Source organism: Pelodiscus sinensis, chromosome 1, assembly GCF_052426305.1.
Source record: "Pelodiscus sinensis isolate ZL-2025 chromosome 1, ASM5242630v1, whole genome shotgun sequence".
NCBI lineage: Eukaryota > Metazoa > Chordata > Testudines > Trionychidae > Pelodiscus > Pelodiscus sinensis.
In genome coordinates this window covers 36,985,939-37,002,583 of record NC_143052.1, presented here as the reverse complement: position 1 = coordinate 37,002,583, position 16,645 = coordinate 36,985,939, and positions in this window count along the sequence as shown.

Here is a 16,645-nt window from a genome sequence, read left to right as displayed (position 1 = left end):
GTGGTCTGCACATAAGTAAGTGGGTTATTATCTGTTTTTACTACAAAGGTCGCTCCGTATAGATAATCATGAAGTTTGTCCACAACAGCCCATTTGAGAGCTAAAAACTCAAGTTTGTGCACGGGATAGTGTCTTTCAGAGGCAGTCAACCCTCGACTGACAAACGCCACAGGTTTCCATTTATTCTCATAATTCTGATAGAGAACTGCTCCTAATCCATCAAGACTGGCATCTACGTGTAGTTCATAGGGCTTGGTAGGGTCTGCAAAGGTTAACACTGGTGCAGTGGTGAGTTTCTCAATAAGGGCATGGAAAGCGCTGTTGCATTCCTCTGTCCAACGGTCTCCAAATGGTTCATTCACCTTGAAATACCTCTCATTAGGACTTGCAAGCTTATGTTGGGGTGATCTCTTCCACGTTGGGGGGTATCCCCTTGTCAAATTGGTGAGCGGTCTCACAAGGGAGGAGTAATTTTTTACAAATCGGCGGTAATATCCACAGAAGCCTAGGAAAGATTGTAAAGCTTTCAGGTCTTTGGGTACAGGCCAGGTGGTTAATGCCTCAATCTTCTCGGGATCAGTCGCCACACCTTCTGCTGACACAATATGGCCTACATATTTTACTCGGGTCTGACAAAATTGACATTTATCAAGTGACAGTTTCAACCCACTAGCGTCCAGGCGGTCTAACACTTTCATTAGTCGAGCTTCATGCTCTTCCAGAGTTTTCCCAAAAACAATTAAGTCATCCAAATACACCAGCACTTCTAACAAATTCATATCCCCCACTGTCTTCTCCATCAAACGCTGGAATGTAGCAGGAGCTCCTGAGATACCTTGGGGCATCCTCTCAAACTGGTAGAATCCCAAGGGACAAATGAAAGCTGTTTTCTCTTTGTCTTCAGAGCTCATCGGGATCTGGTAGTAGCCGCTTCGTAAATCTAAGACAGAGAACCATCTGCTTCCTGCTAGGCAAGCTAAGGCATCATCTACCCTAGGTACAGTGTATTGATCTGGGATGGTCCTTTTATTCAGTGTGCGATAGTCCACACACATGCGCACAGTCCCATTTTTCTTCCGCACCACCACAATGGGGGATGCATAGGGGCTACGGGATTCAGAAATTATTCCTGCTTCCAATAGTTCTTGGATATGCTTTCTCACATCCTCAATGTCTGCAGGTGCCAGTCTTCGGGACCTCTCCCTGAAAGGCCTGTCATCTGCCAAACGAATGGTGTGTTCCACGTTAAGGGCACACCCCACATCCCATTCTTCAGTGGAGAACACATTAGGTCTCTCGCTTAACTGCTTTTTTAACCGGTCTTTCCAACTGGGAGATACAGGAGAATCACCAAAATTAAAAAGATCAGGATCCAATGCCTTACAGGGCTTTCTGGCTGCAGCTGCAGGGCTCATAACACTCTCTACTCTATACAATCGTGCCAATACCATTCCTCTCCTGATGGCTATGGGATGGTTGGTTTCATTTCGTATTCTGACCATAATGCCAGCTTCTTCCAGCTGTGGTAAGGACAATAAACCTCTCAGAACCATCAGACCACTAGGGAGGTTATCTCCATCAGAGGACTCCATCATTACTGTATGAGGAAGGCTGCTACTGTGCTTCTCAAGTTTTCCCCTCAAGTCAATCTCACCATGTGGGGGTATGGACAGAACAGCTTTGGATACTCTTACTACTTTCCCGAGAGATTCATCGTCAGAGCTATCATGGTCAGAAGGCATTGTGGATGAGCCCAGGGTCAGTTCTCTCCATGGAGGGCGAACCACATCTGGGGTCTTCTGGCCCAAACGACCACAAAGTGTGGCCAAAGATTGGAACATGTTGCTGTTGGTTCCAATCAATATGGGAATGCCATCAGAATTTTGTGTCTCAGGACAAATCAAAGCCAGAGTATCACAATCCTGGAGACATCCAGCCAGTTCTGCAGGAAAACGTAAAGTCACTAGTACATATCCATCGTATGGGTAACTAGCATTGCTAAGGCCCCATATTGCCAATCCTTCTAGAGGATGGATCTTCACTTGAGGGAGGAATTGCCGATGGAATTCTCTAGTAATGATGGTGACCTGAGATCCACTGTCCAGCAGGGCCCTACAGGGAATCCCTTCTACCATCACATTAACTACCGCTGCTGGGCCTATCAATCCTTCTGGGAATGGGCTCCAGGAAGGCCGTTCATAACACAACTTAGTGGAGCTCTGACTGTAATGGCTCCCAGTATGCTCCATTACTGGGATCCTTGGGAGTTTCCCTGTAGCTTCTTTTTTCGTTGCGCTACCTTCTCTTCATTCCTTGGGTTGTCACACTGGGTGGAAATGTGCCCATCCTCGCCACATCGGTAGCAGAATCTCTTGTTCCTTGGGAGGGTCACCAAGGTTTTCTTTACAGGTTCTCTGTTGGGGTCCCTTCTCCCTGGGTGAAAAGGAGGGTACTTCCTTTCTGTCAAAGTTGGTGGAAGAATATCGCTAGGTGACCCCTGAGGCATCTTACTCGTCATAAATTCAGTGAGCTGTGCTGTCAGGGTTTTGAGCTGTTGATGGAGGTCCTCAGTGGTAGGCAGACAAAGGTCATCCTTCAGTTTCTGAGGACCAACGGTCTGGCTCACTGAGATCTTATTCCTCTCTCTAACCGTTCTCTTTTCCTCCTCCTCCCGGACTTCTCGCAGCAGTTGGTGGAATTCTGGAGGACTGTCCAATCGGTCTGCAAGTTTCAATTTCATAATTAGAAAATCATCATAAATGGCACCTCGTATGACCTGTTCTAGTCGTACTCGGTGTTCCTTGCTCCTTTCAGTGCCTTTACGGCGGATGCACAGTTGAAGGGATGGTTCCAATCTGTGAAGATAGGAAGATAGTTTTTCACCTGAATGTTGGTAACAGGATCGAAACTGAAAGTAGAGGTCTTCCCCAGTCTCTAGGCTCCCAAAGGCATCCTCCATCGCCGAGAGATAGTCATCAACAGTGGCAGCAGGCTTGCTGGCTTTTAATGCACAGATTACATTCCCTGCAGGTCCTCTCAGGCTTTCTGCCACACGTTTCCTCTTTTCAGCCTCACTACATTGCCATTCCTGCATCACCTGATTTAGTTGATGCCTCCAAGTGTCATAGTCATCTTCCCCTACAGGCACAGGTTTAATGCCTGAAAAGAACTTCAGTTTTCTGTAAGGGCCTGATTCATATGCTGTCTTTATGGACTCCCCTATTGCTTTTCCCATAGCAAAAATTATTTGGTCTGTAGAACTGGAAGGAGGCACAGGACTACTTCCCAAAAGAGTCCTTAATTCAGTCATGGTCTTCCCTTCCTGCATAAGGAAGTTCCCCAATTTGGACTGAAAACCATTAGTTTCAGATGGTGGGGCAGATGGGGAGGGAAAACGTGATTGTGTTTGAATGGTCACCTTCCATCCGTCCTTCTCTCCATCTGGCAGAATTACATGGGGAGTCACTACAGTAGACAGTATAATCTTGCTCTCTACAAGAAGAGATAAAGTAGCTTCCCCTTGTGCTTTCATCTGACTCCGAACCACACAGGTTCCCCATTCTCTGACATTAGCAATCTCATCTTCAATTTGTCTAATTTCCCATTCAGTGGGTACATTAGTGAGCAGAAAGTGGCGTTCAGGGTCAGCTCCCTCCAGCTCACACCAAGCTATAAGCCTCTTCTGATAATCCATACTGGGAATTTACTTAATATCCCAGGAAGACAGCAGGAGTGTATATAAGGTATGAGTTTAAAAGACGGGATCCCAGCGGTGCCTCCAATGTAGCGCCCCCTCTCCACCTGGTTACCTTCTTTTAGAGCCAATCTCCTTTCAGGTTCGGATGGATAGGTCTGGGTTCTTCTGGATTCCGCCACCTACTCAATTTTATTCTGATTAATGTACTTGGCGGTGCCTCCACCCCCCTCACTCCTTCCTAGCAGGGTTGCCAGGGCAGCTTGGGAGGAAAATTCTAGCCCAGGATAATCCCCACGTATTCGCCAGATAGTTGGAGACTCCCAGAAAATAACACAAACACATACACTATAATAAACACAATTATATTAAACAGGAGACAATTATAACAGAACAGGGTAAAACATTATTTTTAGGGTCACCGGTGCCGTGCAACTGTGAAGTTAGTGTCCCGTTGGTACGCGTACTTTGTTGGGGCCCTTGATGACTGTTGACCACACAATCCTTCTCTGCAGTGGTTTAGCAGTGGGGCTGACTAGGTCCAGTACAGCCCAAAGGACTCACAAATGGGAGAAGGCAGCAAATCCCTCCACAGTTTAATAGGCTGCAGGTAATAAAATCCCCAAACAAATTCCCTGACTTACTAACTAAAAATTGGTGCACTCACACACTCCATGAATGAGCCTCAGGTTGAGAGATGACTCAGTCTCTGCAAAGGGGCTGCTCTCTTCTCACAGGGGTCCTCTTCAAGCAGGAACCAGGCTGCTTTGGTCCCAGAATTTCCCCTCACCGTGAAGGGGTGCAGGGCTCAAGATGCAGACCACACAACTGCACCAAAATTCAAAACTACAGCCTCCCAGGCCAGCCTCCAGACCCACACAGCAGGCAGCAGCCCTGAACTTGCTGCTCGAGCCCAGCTGACCATGCAGTGACTCTCCCACCCAGGGAGCTGGAGAGCCAACTCCGCCTGGCTGGGGAAGCCTCCCAGCAAACTCCACAACTGGGAATCAACAGTGGAGACATAAACCCAGCTGAGGGATCCTGTCTTCAGGTCCCTAGAGGCTAGCTCTCAGGGGGAACCCTGCATGCAGGCCTGGGGCTTACTAGCTCCCACACACTCAGTCCTCCCCTTTTCCTGGCTGGCTCCAGACTCCCCTCAACAATGGTCTCTCCTTCCCCCTGGGAGGGGCATCTCACTCCCTGTGGGTTGCCGGGCAGACTCTGGCCCTGGTAGGGAGGGGGAGCCAAGGCAAACTCAGAGTGCTTCTCCCTGAGCTGCCAGCAGACAAAGCCCCGGGAATCCAAGCAATCTCCTTGGGGGTTACATTTAAAAAATATGTAATTTTAAATATTTGGTAAAGACTTTTTTACTAACATGCATGGACACTCAAAGCAATATGCTTTATGATATTTAAGACTATAGAAGGACTGAGGAACACAAGTAGGCTGTGTCTACACTGGGCCACTTATTCCGGAAAATCAGCCGCTTTTCCGGAATAAGCTGCGAGCTGTCTACACTGGTCCTTGAATTTCCGGAAAAGCAACGACGCTCTACTGTACAAAATCAGCCGCTATTCCGGAAAAACTATTCTGCTCCCGCTCGGGCATAAGTCCTTATTCCGGAACACTGTTCCAGAAAAGGGCCAGTGTAGACAGCCCAGTAGTCTTTTCCGGAAAAAAGCCCCGATCGCGAAAATGGCGATCGGGGCTCTTTTCCGGAAAAGCGTGTCTACATTGGCCACAGACGCTTTTCCGGAAAAAGGGCTTTTCCGGAAAAGCAGCCTGCCAATGTAGACACTCCTTTTCCGGAAAAACAGAAAACGGAATAGTATTCCGTTTTAAGCAGTTCCGGAAATTCATGCCAGTGTAGACACAGCCATATTGAATATTATTTTCATTGTGTGTGTCGTATTTATTTGTAGAATTTAATTCAATAATTATATGCTTGAGATAAAAAAAATAGGGAGGAGAATGGGAAATGGACTATTGTCAAGTGTTTTTACAATAAAGTGCAATACATGGTCTTGAAAAGTCTCTCAGGGTTAGTGTGAGCAACTTGATAAATAATGGAGAAAGAAAGTCTAACAAAAAAAAGAAGCTCTAAAAGGAAACTACCTGGGTTTTCCTATGAATATCTAAACATTCCTTCTTATGCAGAATATCTAAACACTTCTTCTTATTCAGAGACAGCCTTCAGTTTATAGTTTATTTAACAGGTGAGAATAAAAAAGACATCAGATTATTATTTCCTCATCTAGGATCTTCCCTCTCAAAAGAACAAAAAACATAGAAGAGAAAATTTACTTAAAAAACCTATTAGGTTCTTGTCTTGCTGTTTTTTTCTCTTCTGCACCCTGTTCCCTATGAGGTGAGAACAATATCTTATGAAAGGTTAGAGGACAAAGTCTGTACTAGTAGCCACGGGTATTCACCCCATATAATCCTAATCAAGCAGAAATACACCTATCTCTTAGGCTTCTTTTGTATCTCGGTCATATGGCTGACTCATAGGCATGAATAAAAAGCCTGTGTTAGTTATTGTCCTAGAATCAGATGGTTATTTTTTTTTCCAACCCACACCAAAATAAATATTGAAAATGAGTAATGTCAATGACCCACTTGGCTGCTGAACTGGGTTAAAGTGCACATTTGGGATGTTCTGAACATTTTGTAGTCTCCACCGTAGTTAGAGATAGAGACCTGATATTGCTACATTTATTCCAAGCACAGCCCCACTGATACTATTTCAAGAGACAAGGCTCCAGTCCTGTAAAACATGAATGTGTTTAACTACAGGTACGTGAGTAGGAATGTTCTCATGCTTAACCTCTCGTAGAAGCCTTTGCAGGGCTGGGACCTAAGATACTATCCAACATGAGACTGTCAGGCAAGATACAGCCCCTTTCAAAGGGAATAAGGTGACATTTATGAAAACTTTTTAAATAAAAATGTTTTGGTGGAAAACTAATTTGAAATTGTAATATTTTATTATGAAATTCAGTGACAACTTGATCAATTTTGATCATGACTATTGTAGCATGATGGTTTCCCATCTGAGAACTGATGAAACTCACTCAGGACTTGCCTGCAAGGGGAAATTGGTAGGACTACAGCTATATAATTATGAATAATAATATCCTAAAGTCACTTTTGCCCTAGGATAGTGTCCATATAGGCAATTGTGCTAGCATAAACAAAGCAAAATTACTACACTTTCCTAGTTCTGCTGATCAATTTCCCAATGTAGCCAAGCCCTCAGTAGTTTGACCGAATTTTGCTCTGAGGTTTAGAATCCATCCCAACTCCAAAATTTGGTCTTGCCAGTTTATCAGGATTGAAATCTATACAATGTTCAATGTACAATGTCATATGAAACTGACAAACTTCTTGAACTTTTTACAACATTTTAAATGATTGTTTTATTCAAGTGCATCTTGTTTTTAAAACTTGTTCTGTATTACTCCAACCCCTTTGACTTTCAGACACCTTTCTGTTGTTCTCTCAAGAGGTATCATTTAATCTTTCTTTAGTAAAAGCCAACAGCAGTGCTGGGCAAAAAATTAGGGATTACAGTCCAAATATGGAGTTGTCCTCAATTGGAAACAGAAACCTTTTGCATATACAGTGTGCTAGAATAGTGACCATCTGATGACCCTGGTTTGTTTTCAGAAAGTCTGCAGAGGTCAGCTCTAAAGAATAGCCATTGAGCTCTTCCTACTTGCTTAACTTTCATTACAACTTGAACAAAAAGAGGGGGAAGAAAGTACTCATTGTGGTTAAACCAGAATTCACAAATACAGAAAGATCTTCTCTATTGACTGTTTCCTCCTTGTGCAACTGGACTTCCGAAAAAAGGCTCCTCTTTGTACAAGAATACAAAAACTCCACCAGAAACCATGTGACTTCCACAATTGCCTGGAGCTTTCCTGGCACTGGATTGAGAAATATTTCTTCATCTCACGTTACATAATCATTTTTGACGCATTGTTTGTTCCAGCTCAGTGCTGATTTCATCAGGTAGGAACCACAAATCTATTGGAAGACAAGGAGTGTACTACTGATCGTTATGTTTTTTTTTATTAGAATAATAGTTATGAAAATTGTTTAACAGAATGCTTTGTGGCACATGATTTCTAAAGCTCTTTCTGTTGTTAGCTAATGTCCCTCTCCTGCACTATACACATTTCCTATAGCTCTGCTAGCCAGCACACGACTTCTTGCAACATGTTGTGAAGTCCAATTGAATGAATGACTGTGTATTTGACATAACAAACTCTAAGGGTACATTTGCCCCTACTGTAACTCAACTGTCTTCACTAGAGTTACATCCGGGAGGAATTTTGTCTCTTAAGGTCACCATAGTACTAACGGACTGAAGCAAGTCCCACTGAAATCAGTTTCCCCATTGATTTCTGAGGACTTTGGATCAGGCTCCAAAGGAATTTAAAAACTGACCTTTTCAGATAATTTTATTTTCAGGGAAACCATTTCACTCAGCTTAATTGTTACACACTAGGTTCACTCCCTGAATATCCTCAAGTGCTCCTATGGCTTCTTTTACAACCTCTATGCTAACAACTTTCAAATCTAATTCCTCACCTGTAGGTCTTTCCCCTCCCCTCTCGTTCTAGCCATATTTTCACGATCCTCCCTCTTAAGCTGCATTTTGCCAAAACTGAACTCTGAACCTGTCTTTCCTACTAAGCCCTCTCACTCCTTTCTGCATCATCAAAGACAACCTCACCAGCCTCATTGTCACTCAAACTTACAATCATGGTGGTATTTTCCTGTTCTCTTTTTGATACATCTTGTCACTTCTTCTGATACAACACTGCACTGATTCATCCCTTCTTCTGTCCTCCCTGCCAGTACGGGTTAACCTCTCTGGTCTGGCCATAATGGACCACAGATGTTGCTGGACCAAAGAGCCCCTGACATGGAGCAGCTGACCGTGGAGCCCCAGCAGTGGAGCTCAGTAGTCCCAGAGCTGGCCACAGAGCCCCAGCAGCACCAGGGCTGGCTCCGGAAGCAGGAGTCCAATGGCCTGTGGGGCCAACTTCCTCTGCTCTGGCAAATTCCCTCCTTCAAGACTGGTCAGGTCCCAAGAGTGCCAGATTAGGAGGTTCAACCTGTACTCTGTTTACTGCCATGATTCTCTCAGGCCAAGAGTTAAACTTCCAGACTCACTGACCCTTCATTCCCTTCAATATTTAGCAGCTACAACAGTCTTCCTCTCCCAGGGGCTCTGACAGCCTCTGTGGGCCTCTGAGCATGATGCGGGTGGCCAGCTCCATGGTCCAGGAAAGGAGCCTGGCCTTGAACTGAAGGGGGCAGGGTTGGGGGCAATCAGCATTCTGTAGTGGCCTGAGCATGCCATGCCAGCTCCGCACCATCCCTCAGTGTTTCCTGGAGTGTGCCATGCCCACAGCATCTTCTCCTTAAATCCAGCCACTGGCTTCCTGAGAAGACAAAAGACAAGTACCAGTAGGAGCAGATCCATAATTTTAAATTAAAGATGAGCTGTTTGTGCAGGATGGTATCATATTTCCATAACGGAACGTTGTTGTCCCTGCTTCATCATGTAAGCGTGTCATGCAAAAAATGGCTAGCACCCTCGTTGGTGTTTACAACTGTCTTAGATGGTTTCATCAGTGTATTTACTGGCCAGGAATGAATACACAACTCCTCTCCTTGATAGAATCACCTTGATGTGATAATCACCTTCAAAAAGAGATTGTCACTACATGAACTGTCCACCCAATCAAGGGAGAAAGTGGGAGCTGACGTAGGCCTTGTCTTCATGTACTGGGATATCAATGCTGCAGAGGACGATCTCCCGGGAGTCGATTTAGTGTGTCTAGTAAGGACATGCTAAATCAAACACTGATCATGCTCCCTTCAACTTCAGTATGCCATGGGGTTATGAGGAGTAAAAGAAATCTACGGGAGAGTTTCTCCCTTTGACCCTCCACAGTGGGGATGCAGTGGTAAATTGAACTAAGGTATGAGTTGTGTACCTTAGTTCAACTTTGCCCCCTGGCGTACCTTCAAGGAAAAGCAGTACTTGATTACAATGTACTACATTCCCCATTCCTAGGAGCTCGATTCCCTTCCTGATACAAAAAATAGGTTACTGAATGACCCACTTTGTGAGATATATGGCATTTTGGACACTGGATTCAATGACAATGGATCCCAACTTACCTTGGAAGAATTCAAGGGATTGGCTTATATATGGGAGTTTGACTGTCACCTCTCCTCCCTAGCTAGCCATTGAATAAAGGTAATTTGCCACCAGCTTTGAAAGCCACATGCAGCCTGGCACATGAGGCTATGGCTTATGGTTCTGACCCCTTGGCACAAAGGAATATCCCAGCATGTGGGTGCCTAAACAGTTCAACTCAGGCAAAGGTGAGAGGAAGGACCAAAACCTTGCAACCAATGGAGGGAGAGCTATTGTAATCAAAAGGACAAAGGCGTGGCTGAAAGCACATGGCCAGCAATCAGAAAAAGCGGGCTCTAGTGATAGATCAACTCCTTTGAGGACACAGCCAATAGAGCAGAGGTGGGGAACCTACTCCTGGTGGACTGGATCCGGCCCCAGATTAATTTGATCTGGTCTGCAGGATTCAGTCTTGCCAGGGATCTAAAGCCCCCAGCCTCGGTGTCCCCTCTTCCCCCACAGGGCTGGTGTGTGAGCACCAGTTCACTCCATTGTAGGAGAAAGCCTTGAGCCTCACCTACAGGGCTGGAGTGCAGCATGTGCCCGGTCGAGTGCAAGCGAGAGGTGGTTATTGTTTTTGCTTGGCTGCCCACCTTGGGAGCAGGTGACTAGTGAAGGGGTTGTTTCTTTGGTTTTTTTTTTTTTTTGCTTGTGTGTTGCCCTCAAATGATTTTCTGTGGGTCAGGGGCCCCTAACTAAAAGTCCACACCCCTGCAGTAGAGAGACACTGGAAGGAGTGGAGTAGAGGAGGCATGAGTAATACAGTGGCACCCAGGTCAGACAAGGTCGCATACAAGAGTGAAAAGTGATCTATAGGAACATTAGGCACTTAGGAACCTGGAGACACAACTTTCAGAGACAACCTACAGAGATCAGTGCAGAATGACGAGAAAAGGGACCACCTAGTGGCCCACCACCAATGGGGCCATGAACCTGGCAGGCCCATGGGCAAGCTGGAGTGGGAGGGGGTTTTATCCATTCCCACAGACAGGGCGGGAAAGAAAGAGTGGTGCTCTGGCAGCAATTTAAAGGGCTCCAAGCTCTGGGCCTTTTGTACTGCCAGACCCTGGGGCAACTGCCCCTTTTGCCACTCCCTGTCAGTGGGCCTGCCAGCCCCAAAGGGAGGAAGGAAAGAAACTCCACAAAAAAGGTAGTATGAGACACAAAAACAGGTAACTGGAGGAAATGCCTACTCTCTACTATTACATATTTTCTTCCCATATAGGTATTGATAATCTGCGTTCAAATCACCTTGGGTCAGAGTTCAAAAACTGATGTGAATATGAGTTAGGCCCCCTATATGCTTCTGAAAATCTCACCAAACATTTACTGCATCTTCAGGCATCTAAATACTTTTTAATAGTTGGCCCCTTAAGCTTCTCTTTGATAAACCAAATAGATTGAGCTTCATCAGTCTCTCACTGTAAGGCCCGATTTTCAGGCCTCACATTATCCTTGCAGCTCTTTCTGAACCTTTCCTAGCTGGTCAACACCCATTTTGATGTGCAGATACCCAAACTTGATGCAGTGTTCCTGTAACAGTCTCATTAATTATATATAGACAACAGAGGAAATAGCGTTCCTACCTGATACTCTCCTGCTTCTGCATCCAAGCATTGCATTAGCTCTGGGGTAGGATACTGGGGATGCCAACTTTCCACTTGCACATAACCAAACACTTTCAAGCCCTTTTCCGGAAGATCCCTTATTCCTACTATCCTACTTTCAAGTAGGAATAAGGGATCTTCCGGAAAAGGGCTTATTTTCCGCAAGATCCAGTCTAGACTGGTGCTTTTCTCCAGCAAAACCCCGAGCCGGAAAAAAGCGGCAGCCATGTTCACGCAAATGCCGCGGGGGATATTTAAATCCCCCATGGCATTTGCAATTCTGAAGTGTCTCATTAGCATCCCTTTTACGGAAAAGGGTGCCAGTGTAGACACAGCCATGATGTACAGCCCCATATATCCATTACTAGCCTACCACTCCTTTGTACAGGGATTAACCCAAGTATAAAGCAGCTCTGAAGAGAGATTGCAAAGATACATGAATAACCAAATGTCAATGGACATCATTTATGAGCTCCTTCCACAGTGAATGACAAAGAGCAGGAGAACCTGCACTGGAAGTAGATGTTCTGTCTGGGTCATGTCTCTCCCCTGTCTAAATGGATAGGTATGTTGCTTGTTTGCAATCACTAACCCAGGCTATATTTCTTCCCTCCTAGAGAATTATGCATCCAGTACAATCTTGAAGTATAGCATGTCAAAAAACCTGGTACTAGAACAAGCTAGTTGGTAGTCCTCAAAGATGGGATGATTTTATTTGCTCAGCTGAATGTATAGTAACAGTTGCTACTGTGCAAATGGGGCCATCAAATAATTAAAAAGGTCCTAACCAACCATTCCCTGCCAAATCTTCCTGTCGGGGTATGATGGGATCTTATGGGGTCTGAATGGGGTCATGCTTGACTGCATTGATTTCCATGATCCATCTGAAACTGTAGCATATACAAAACCAAAAGGAAGAATAAAATAGCCACTACCCGTAGACTTTTGACTAATGTGCTCTTTGTTTTACTGATTCTCAGATCCTGTTTCTTGTCCAATTCAGATTGGAATTTCTGGTTAGCAGCAAAATATCACTTTGCCTGTTATACTGCCAGAATGCTTGCCTTATATCTGCTATTCTTTTGAATCTTGAGACTAATTGATAGTAGCAGGGCTGTGACTCTGCAGTAAGTTTTCCCACAGCAGAGCTCACGCCACTGCAGGTTAGGCTTCCAGCCAAGACAGTTAATGCTTCTCTTGCATTACTTTCAACTCCCCAGAGAAGAGCCGTTTTATGGACACCTGACATTTAAAGATCCAGGAAGTTATTTCTTGCTGCCACTGCTCTTAAAAACATGGCTAAAAAATGGTGCCACCGCATAATCCCATTTCAGCAGCATTAAGTCAAAAAGGGACAAAGGTTCCAACGTCACAATTTGTCGTTAAAGCTTTAAGTTAATTTAATTAAAGCCCTAATTGTTCATTTTAAAAATGACAGGAAAAATCATAATGCTGGACAGGAGACTTATGGGATAGGGGTACTAATGAGATGATGGAATACTCTATCCCTTTGCAACTCCAGCTACCAATGTGGTAGATCTGCTGCCATCTTCTGTCCTTCTCTGTACCAAGTTTCCAGAATAGAGAAAGGGAAGTGAAAATAAGTGAGTGGCTGAATCATAGTTATTAATAAACTTGATGTGTGTTTTCATGTGATTGAACTAGCATATTATTCACTGCACTTATATCTGGGTATATGGATCTGTGTGCGTGTGACTCTAATGGAAAAAGACAGAGTCTTAAGCCATAAGTGTTAAGTCATGTGTTTGGGGTTATTTTTCCCCCTGGAGGATCAAAATTCTGGATGTAAAATTTGACCTAGTTCTCTCCTAACTGACCTGAAAAAGCACTTACATGCGCAAGACAGACTGCTTTCATCTGACCATCAAAACCTGAAATCTGGATGGGCTCCCAATGCAAATATTCAGAAAATTCCCAAGATTCAAAAACAAATATTTACATAAGGGATAGGGTATGAGGAAGGGAGCTGCAGCAAAAGGTCAATAGCACCTGTAACAAACATAATAGCAGCCATTCACCTGTGGAACAGAGTATCTGTTGATAAGAGCAGAGGATTGAAAGGTCAGCTTTCCAATCTGGCTGACCTGCAATTGAAACAAGATTGTTAAGCAAAGGGCTTGGGCTTCCTTTGTGGCCCCCAGATCCAGGAGTTGATTTATGCTGACATTGAACCCCACTACAAGCCATAGGGCTGGTCTAAGCTTTCCTGATTGCAGCAGCTCCTTCAGTTTATTATACTGGCTAGAGATTGAGACGAGTGTGGTAAGCCACTGGGCACAGGGGGCAGGAGACAGTGTCATAGGGCCAGCTACTCTAGACTTTGGGCAGCTGGAGAGTCATCTTATAGGACCTGATTCTTCAGAAAGTGCGGAGTACTCACCCTTTGAGAGTCAGGCCTCTTTAAGGGACCTCAAGCTCAAACCAACTAATTTTTTGTTTATCCTGTTATGACAGAAGGGCTGAGAACCTGCCTGAAATTCATTATTCTTAGCAAGAGGTCAACTTAGGAAACTTTGACTTGAGGCCTCACCAAAAGCACAAACACCAGACAATTGTTAATGTCCTCCTCCCCTCCAGGGGCTGCCTATTGCAGGGTGAAGCATGTGTCTGCTCCTATAGAGAATATATGTGAAACCGGAGACAACTGTTTTGGAAGGTGGAGGTAGAATGTCCCAGCTGAAATGGTTGAGAGTGAGAGAGGGAAGGAGGGATCCCTCTCTCTCTAGACCAGTGTTTCCCAATATTATTTGGCCATGGAACCCTTTTTAACTCAAAATAATTTTGCGGAACCCCTAATAACAGCAACTGGTTTGACAACTGAAGCTTCGACTTTGTCCAGCGTGGCACTAGTATATTCATATTCAGTCACCCACGTGATCCACCCTCCCTGAGAGTGAGTACAGGGATTTATGGTGGCATATAGAAGGCGATTCCACCACTGACTGACTGTGCATGCAGCGCTGAGTAGTGACATTATTGTCCCCACTCTTTGGCTAAGCTGGCATTACACAGGGACACTTATTGTGGCAAATACAAATGAACATTGTTTTCAATAAAATTCATAAATGCTTAAACATTTATTATTATTTTTAAATCATAAAATGTTATTGTAATGGAATTTTCTCACAGAACCCTTACTTTCACTTTGCAGAACCCCGAGGTTCCGCAGCACACCATTTGGGAAACACTGCTCTAGACAATGACATGCAGGGGACAGGCTGACCAGAATCATTCAAGGGGAATGCTTTCACAAGATGGAAGCTATTGAATTCTCTCAGCCCATACGTTGCCACTAAAGGGAAAACCTAGTTATGTGAATAGTACATATAGAGATGCTAAGTAAAACTGCTTTCCATTTTCTCTGCTTTTAATAGCTTGTGTTTTGCTAAGATTACTATTCTTGGAATGATTTCATGCAGTCTGCCTTCAAAGAGAAGAAAACTTGTAGTTCAGAGAGCTGCTGCAGGATATAAAGTTTCTAAATCCCCCCTCAGTCTCGAGCCAGGGGTCTTGTCACACATTGTGTTGCCATCAGGCTGCAGCAGGCAAATATCAGAGAGAGGCTCAAAGGCAGGAGGAGACCAGATGTGAGTGATGCAGACCAGTTATGTGAGTTTAAGAATGAATTTTTCCTATCTGTGAATGGAAAATGAAATCAAATAATCCTTATTTGCTATTAAAAAATGACAACACTGTGGGATTTAATTAGCGAGTGGTTTGGGTTTTTTTTCCATCAATACCTGAATTCAAAGCAGCAATGTAGAAAAAAAATAGAAATTATTAATTGGTCAAATGAGCTTTGTTTACACAAATAAATTTGCAAAACAAATTTCCTATTCCCAGCATAATCTTCAAGAAAAGGATAAGTAAATAGCACACATCAATGTATAATTTATCTTGTGCTTGAAATGAAAATTAGGTTTAAAAGGAAAAACAAATCTACTGTCTTCTGCTTAGGAAGTAAACCCCCCTGATCTGTTATAGCATAATGTTGTTTGTTTGAGGATTACAAGGCAGCATAATTCTTTAACAAGATCATGCCGTGTGCTGTTTATGTCGAGAACATTGCTAATTCCATTTCTTCTAGTCTTCCACACACCATATCTTGCATCAATGTAGTGTGTGTGTTTCTGAGAAAGTCACAGGATTGTATAAGTGAGCTTTACCATTCAAGCAGAGGGGTTCTGGAAAAGCCATTGATAAAAGCATATTGCTTTCTTCTCTTATAAATAAAACAGAGAGCAGTGTCAATGTTACCACCTTAATCTTGGGGAGTTCATGGCACTTCATTATTTGCACCTTACTATCATGTGGTTCTTGGTGATAAAGTGCCTCCAAATACCTCTCTTCATTCGAAGCACGTCAGAAATAAACTGTTTTCCATGCTATATTAATTACACACCTCTCAGGAGTAAAATAATCTCTTATAGACGTCACATGTCCAAATATTTCGAAGTCTTCCTCAGTATCAACAATAACTATTACCCGTGGGCTACTTCCAGAATATATTTAACACTAAGGAGTTGATGCAGACTTTCATGCAATTGCACTGCTGAGAGCACACTAATGTGTGTGCAAGAGCTATAATTTAAGTTCTGACCATTTTCATCTGCATAGTGCAGGCAGTTTTACATGTGCACACAATTTTGTGCAATACTCCTCTTTAGAGAATCTGTGTGTCAAGCTGTATTAGACTATGGAAAAGTTTCATCCAAAGACTTGAGTTGCAATACTTAATTTCTTCATATTTGAATCAGAGTTAACTACATATTGAAATATTTCAGTTAAATATATTTATGGCCATTTTAGTCCTAGAGTTTGACTGTGAAATGGAGCTTCACAGCAGTGAGGACTGCAGGATCCAAGTCTTTTGTCTGTAAAATGGTCATGAGCAAGAAAGCAAGGAAACAACAGTGCAGCATTTCAGCTGTGTATCTGAGCACAGATTTGTAAACTTCTATTCAAGACCTGCTGTCCATTCCAGAGCCAGGTGGCAAATACCCTCCTGGGGTTTTTTTAGACTTCGGGTAACACATTCTATAAGTCTCAAATACAGGCCTTGCTCCAGTACAGCTGCTGACTCAGGCCTTACTCTGATAG